Below are 7741 nucleotides of genomic sequence, written 5' to 3'. Positions count from 1 at the left end.
CATATGATGCTCACTACGTGCTCTTGCGCGCCGAAGCCTATCAATTAAAACGTATTAGCGTTTTATATAATATAGATTAGCCATATGATGCTCACTACGTGCTCTTGCGCGCCGAATCCTATCAATTAAAAATGAAAACTGTTGCCAACGCGAGAAAAGAAATATCATCGGTTTTATTGATACATACGTATTAGCGTTTTATATAATATAGATAGATTATTAGTTATGTTGTTCATAGTTAGCACATTTAAATGCATTAGGTTTAACTGCAGATTAAGATCGAAATACTTTCGAATTCAAGCATCTAAGAAATTTCTATAAACATTAGCCAATAGTAAGTTCAAAAAAAGCCAAATTCAAGAAAAATACTTTTTAAAAAAAATGCATAAAAATTATCTTAACATAATTAGGTGCAATGTTTATTTGAATTTTTCTTTTTTGTACCATTCTCTTTGAATACGAAAAGAGGAGACAAGAATCGAGATGGGGAAGAGATAAAAAAAAATCAATTATTTTCTTCTTATGATCTCGAACAAAGAACATGATTTCACAAATGAATTTAATTAAATTTCCGCTTGAATTACTTTATCGCCGTCAAATTTCTTATCTAAAAGCAACGAAAACATTTAATAAGCTTTCGGTAGAGAAAAAATGAATTTGCATTTTAGAAAATAAATTAGAGATATATTTCGACAACTCAGCTTAAGTTATTATTATTATTTTTTTCAATTATAAGCAAATACGTGAAAACAGATATGAGATTTATTCAAAAAAAATTTTTACAGCTACGGGAAAAATAATTTAGATTTTTGGAAAATATATGGTATATCACTTTCAGAGATGTGAGTTTACGCTATTCCAACTTAGTCTGTTTCTGATAGTTAACACTAAGCATATTTACCATAACCGGTCAAATTACCGTTTAAGAACTTTTGCATCGAAAATGCGCCTATCATCTTATCGTTTTTGCACATTTGACTTCATGACTTTTTCTAACAATTATATACAGTCAATATTCTACTATTATTTCTTTTGTATTTTGTTTGTCTCGAATAATACATGTCGTATACCTATTTCTACCACGACCGCTCATTTGACCGGGAGAACAATTGATTGCTTTATAAGGTTATCGGATCAGAAATGACGATGCAATGCCTGTTCAACGTTTCGCATTCCATTAGTTGCACATTTCTGCAAAGACCGTTGCGTATAGTTAAGTCAATCAGAATAACTGTGGATTTAAATTTCAAGAAAGTACCTAACATTTTAGATTGGCATTTTTGTAAAAGAATGAAGAGACCAAAACTAAATGTTTTGGTAAGTAGCTTATATTTTATTTTGATGGCTTTACTTCATTTCTAACTGTTACAGTTCTAACTGCACAAGTTCTTAGAAGAAATAATATTAACAATAAGAATAATTATAATTCTTATATATTCTTATAATTATAAGAATAATTATAGAAATAATAATAATTAGAAGAAATATGTTTACGGAAAATGTACAATGAAAGCACCTTGTTTATGTAAAAAAAAATGCGTTTAGCAATGAATTAAAAATTCTTATTCTTTGAGCTTGTAATACAATTAAAATTGGCAATCTACAATTTTGTTTAATTGTAATAAAGTATTTTTAGTTTATTTCCTTCCTAACATCCATATTTCATACATTCAATCAAGAAACATAAAGTCCGGACATTTGATCGGCTATGCTAGAAATAGATATATATTAAGTGTTGGTATGTTTAGTGTTAAATATGGAATGTCATGTTAATGTCATGAAATGACATAATATGAATGTCATGAAATATGTTAATGTCAGAAAGGGGTCAATATATATTTTGATGAGTTATGATACAGGATGGTGGAAGCTTACATAATAACAGTTTTAATTTGTATTGAATTTAAGCCACAGTTGAAATCTGAACGCTCTAGCTAAATGAAAAGCGGTCGACATTTTTATTGATTATGTGGCAGTGAAAAAGAAAATGCTGCAAAACGTGCTTGTCGTGTCCAAGAAAGTTTTGAAACTTAACACTGTCATCGCATCACACGCAGAGCTTTAGTTGATATGTGAGCACCCTAGCTAATCCGACATTATGAAACATGCACATTAAATTCTTTTTTGAAATCTTCAGGAAAAAGATTTAAACTGGTCAAAGGTCGATAATGAAATAGAGCTATCTATTTAATTCAAAAGTCATTTTGATTGATGGTTAAATCATTTAGGCTACAGATTCTTTTTTTTTTTCTGAAGTGGGTAAGACAGCTATTGAAACACCCATATACCACCAGAGAGATTTGAGTTTTGAAAAGCTGACGAAATTTCGATCGACGCATTTGACGATTGATTCGATTTTGACGAAATTTCTCTCTCAGACATCATTCACCTAATTTGTGTCAATTATATTGAAAAAAGGTTTTTAAATATATTTTGATTTTTTACAACTCTGCTTCTCATATAATAAACAAGTATATATATATACCGTCAAAAAAACTATTAAAGGCTCACCCTAAATACTTTATTTTATAATCGTCGTTGAACAGCCGATCCAATTTTTGGGTTTAAGACAACTAATGTTTTACTCCGTAGCCTTGTAATTTTGAACCAATCTAGAAGACAAGAGAACTCCTGGATCAAATATTAGGAGAAATGTGCCTTCGTGAAGGACTTTTTGAGGGCACTAATCTGCATTTGCGTTACATAGAGAGGAAGACGACGAGAATCTCCCACGGTTAGCTTGACAGCTAGAGGACTCTAATCCATGATTCGTCTATCACTGAGGATATTTTACGTCAGCACTGTGATCGGTGCAAGCCGGATGCGGATTTGTATCGACCAGCCATCGCTGGGATTCAAACCCGGTTCACCTCATTGGAATGCAAACGCTCCATCCCCTGAGCCATCACTACTCCTTTTTTACATTTTTATATTTTATAGCAATCATTGAACAGCCGACCCAATTTTGGGTTTGCGACTACTAATGTTCAACTCCGTAGCCTTGTCATTGTGAACCAAATTCAGAAGACCAGGAAACTCCTGAATCAAGTAGTGGGAGAAATTTGCCTTCGTGGAGAAAACTTTTTGATGGAACTAATCCACATTTGGGTTACATGGAGAAGAAAACCACGAAAACTTCCCATGGTTAGCTAGCCTGATGGCAAGGGAACACTAACCCATGATCCGTCTACCACTAAGGATAATTTACGTCAGCACAGTGGCTGGATGCAGATTTCGCGTCGATCATCCATCGCTGGAATTCGAACCCGGTTCACCTCATTGGAAGACAAACGCTCTATCCCCTGAGTCACCACTGCTCTCCTTTTCTACAGTGTAGTTTTTTAAACTAGAAATCAGTTGAAAAGTAATTTATGTCTAATTTGAAGGAAATATTAGTTTATAAATAATAAACTATGTCCGCAAATATATTTTAAAGAAGCTTAATTAAAACTCCAAGAAGAAATAATTAGAAATTTAAAAATGAATCTTTAAATCATATTCGTTATAGTCCAACTTTGAACTATATTTCTACGATTCTAAAAAAAAATTTTTTTTTAGTTTAAACTTGCGATTACATGTACACTGCCGAAAGCAATTAAAGGATATTGTAAGTCTTGTATAAAATAAAGGTATAAGCAATTTGTTTGTTGCCTAAAATGGAAGAAGGGAGTCACAAATGCAAGATTTTCCTATTTTCAAACTTCGCAACATGCAAAATTTTGAATTTGACGTCGAAAAGAAAGCTTTAGAGGCATCGAATTACATTTGGCGCAACTCAATGTAAGACAAAGTGAGGAAAAAGTGATCAACATCAAGTAAGCGCGTTGTTTGGATGAATGCGATTACTCAACGAATTCATTTAGCCAAATCAGAAGCTTGGAGAGTTATTGGCCAACTAGAGGCAGGCTAAACACAAGCCGAGGTAGCAGATGCCATTGGAGTTTTACAAAGTGTCTTCCAGTATCTGGTACCGTTTTGTTTGGAGACAGGAAGCGCAGACCGAAGATCGGGGCAAAAGGGCGTAGACGCGTGAAACAACTCTAAATGAAAACCGCTATTTAACGCTAACGGCTCGAAGACACCTAAACATGAATGCCACTCTTCTTCAACAACACCTTCGCTCTGCTACTGGCACCACAGTTTCGACACAAATTGTCTGAAAACGCATTCGCGCTGAAGGTCTGTATGTTCACCAAACAAATGTCATTTTTTATCTCATATAGCCTACAACGTCTGTCGATAATCAATCACTCAAACGATTCTCCAGGTGCAAAATCAACCCACAGCCTCAATATCCTTTCATTGTTTTGAGCAGTGAACTTATGTCTCTGTAACTAATGTGAAATTGACAATATTTTTTTTATAAACATATTTTCCCAACCAAAAACAACATAAATGGCTACATAAAATATATTTAGATTGATTCACAAGTCGTCTGCAGGTTCGAGGAATGGATTATAAAAAATATTTCGCTTTATGATTTAGATGAAAAATTGTTCTAAGTAATGATCAAATTCTCGACATTTTAAATAATAATAAAAATCTCGAAATTTTTAAAAATTTTGAATCTCGAACACCAATTTTTGTCGAAACTCGATATTAAGGTATCCGACTTGTTTCGACAATTTTTAAAAAAATATTAATGTAGAAATTAAAAAAGAAAAAAACTAGTTTATTTGTTTAGCACTTTGCGCTCTCGTGCCGAAGGGGGTTCGATCTTCTGACCTGGCAAGGTAGACTCAACCTTTCATCACTTCAGTGGATCGATTAAATAAGTACCAACCATGCTTGGGGACTAAACACCGGAGGTTCCATGTTCGGTTGAACACCCAACCGGAACATTTGCTCCTGCACCCCTGAGCCCAAGGTTAGGAAAACTGAGATGGGCACACAGTAAGCCTTGGCCCTCTATGGGCTGTCGCGCCACTTATTTTAGTTTATTTTATTATTCATAAAAACTTATACAACTAGAAAAAAAATTATTTTCTTTCCATATGACCATTTTTCGGTTTAAAAAAAATAAGGCTTTTTGCATATACGCTAAACACTGTAAACAAATGTCTATCTCCTAAAACAAACAAAAAATAATTCGAGTATTTTATTTAAAAGACTATCAAGTGATGATTTGAACTACTATCAAAAAAGCAAGTACTTATAATACTGAGTTAGAGATCAATGTAGTTAAAAAAGCAAATTTTCAAAAATTTCCGCGCTTGTCTTTGCGAAAAAAAGTGAGATTTTACTTTTTTTCACTTAGTCTGTAATTCAAAACATGCATGATATGATCATAAACACGCATGAAAAATTGCAGATAATTATTTTGAAACAGGAAATATGGTCTTTTAGGTGGTGTATAATGTGAAAAAAATCTGATCTGAAGCTAAGCTCATTTAAAGACTTAAAATCACTAGTCCATCCACTGTTATTAACCTTGCACAAAAACTGCTATAACTTTGTAAATAATTGGAGTACAAACAAAAGCAACGTATATTAAGAAAGAAAAGAATACAAGGATTCTAAATTTATAATAAACTCATTTTCACAAATTTCACTCAAAATCACGTTTTTGCAATACTTTAATGGATTTTATCTTATAAGTTATTTCAAGTTTAAACAATGCCATTAGAATTAAAAACACATTTCCTTAAAATGATCTCTGTTGAAAGAACATTGTTTAATTAGGCATGCATTGTTAAAATATGAGCGACGAAAACTTTTAACTGTTGCAGTGTAACAATATATTGCTATATTCTGTAATAATGCATTGTTTTATATTGAAATCCTCACTTCTGAAGTTTATGTGCTATCTGTAGGTGATAATTTTACAGGTGCTTAAACTTAATTAGAAAAATGGCTAAAGTGCTGAGATTTTTGCGAAAAAGGCTGTAAGTATCAGATATTAGTAATAATATCTTACAGTAGCATTAATTTAACTATTTTTCTTTCCATTAAAACATTTTTTATTTTGAATAGAAAATCAACGTTAGCTTAAACTTCAATTTTGAACCCAACTGTAAATAGTAATCCAATAAAATAGCTTAGTGCATTTTTATGAGAACACTTATTTCAATCGTAATTTTACTAAAATCTACAGTTATTTATTAACTTCTACGAGTATTGTCCACAAAGGTGAGTTTAACTGAGCAAAACTGATTTTTTATATATATATATATATATATACAGNTATATATATATATATATATAGTCAAGGAAAGTCCTGGACCAAATATTGGGAAAAATTTGCCTTCATGGAGGAATTTTGATGGAACTAACCCACAAGCACACACATATATATATATCTGATGATGATTTATTATTTATTTTTAGCGCAAAGGTGTTTAAGAAGGGTGAAAGTTCGGATGAAAATTATTTCGAAATAAGAGATTGGGATGAAGTTCTGAAAGAACAAATGGTGGCTGAAATGCCAATTGGAGAGTCTAAGAAGGCTCATGAAAATGTCCCTGAATGGGACAAGGATCAACAGTCTGAGAAGACTGATGCTGATGCAACTCTTATGGCCACCAATGACAAGTTTGAGTTGCAAGATTGGAATGAAATACTGAAAGAACAAATGGTGGCTGAAATGAGAGTTTCTAAGAAAGCTCATCAGAGTACAATTCTTGAGGAAACTACCGTTTCCAATAAGAGATGTAAGAATGCTCTTATATATGGGGCTATTGATGAGCTGGATGCAATTGAAACACTGGAGCAAATGATGCTCTGGTTGATACACTGGTGAGAATTTAAAAAAGACTTTCAAAGTACAGTTGATGAGCTGGATACAACTGATACGATAAAAGAAATTGTGGACTTGTTGATACGCTGATAAAAATTCTTAAAAGACTTTCAAAAGACAGTTGATGAGCTGGATACAAATGATACGATCCAACAAATGATGCACTTGTTAGTACACAGTTTAAAAGTTCGAAAAAGACTTATAATCATAGAACTGTTTACTCCAGCTGCAGAAAACAATCGATGAACTCAAAATTTAATGACTTTTGATAATTGTGTAAGAAAAAGCGAACGATGACTAAAGTGTTGTTTACATTTTCTATTGCAATAACTGATATATATGTTTAAATAAACAGTTAATTAAATATTATTTCTCATGTATTCTTTTTAATTCTATTTATAATTTTAAAATATAAGTATTTAAAGAAATTTTTATTATATAAGGATATAAGAGTGATAGCCATCGGTAAAATCCTACAATAGCTCACCTCTTGGCGACTTTTTGAAATCTCAACAAGTTTACCAAGTCCGAGATCATTACTGGGATTAAGAATGCTTTTTGATCATTAAAAAAAACAATTTCAAACGGTACGGCACCAAAAGAAAATTAAAAAATGAAATAATAAAGCAAGTAAATGAAATAATTACGGTGATTCTACCAGCAATAGATCAGAAGCATAAATGGCGAAAAAATAAATACTTTTATCTCTCTTCTAACGAAATCCAACTTTCGCGTAGGTATACATAACAAATAACCAATCAGGTTTAAGAATTTTGGTGGCGTGATCTCCTCGATATATCTTCTGGTAACCTAGTTTGGCCAAATATCACAAACTTGTCTGTCGAGATTTTTAAAAAATTGCCATGGGGTGGGCTATTACAAAATTAACCCATGGACTTTTTTAATAAAGGGAAAAAAATCAGATCTTATTGACCTTGTGAGGAATGCGCTTTCGATTATGTCAATCATCCTCTAACAAAAGGTACCCCAAGATTTAATCGAGTT

Source organism: Parasteatoda tepidariorum, chromosome 6 (assembly GCF_043381705.1).
Source record: "Parasteatoda tepidariorum isolate YZ-2023 chromosome 6, CAS_Ptep_4.0, whole genome shotgun sequence".
Classification (NCBI taxonomy): domain Eukaryota; kingdom Metazoa; phylum Arthropoda; class Arachnida; order Araneae; family Theridiidae; genus Parasteatoda; species Parasteatoda tepidariorum.
This window is presented reverse-complemented; position numbering follows the sequence as displayed.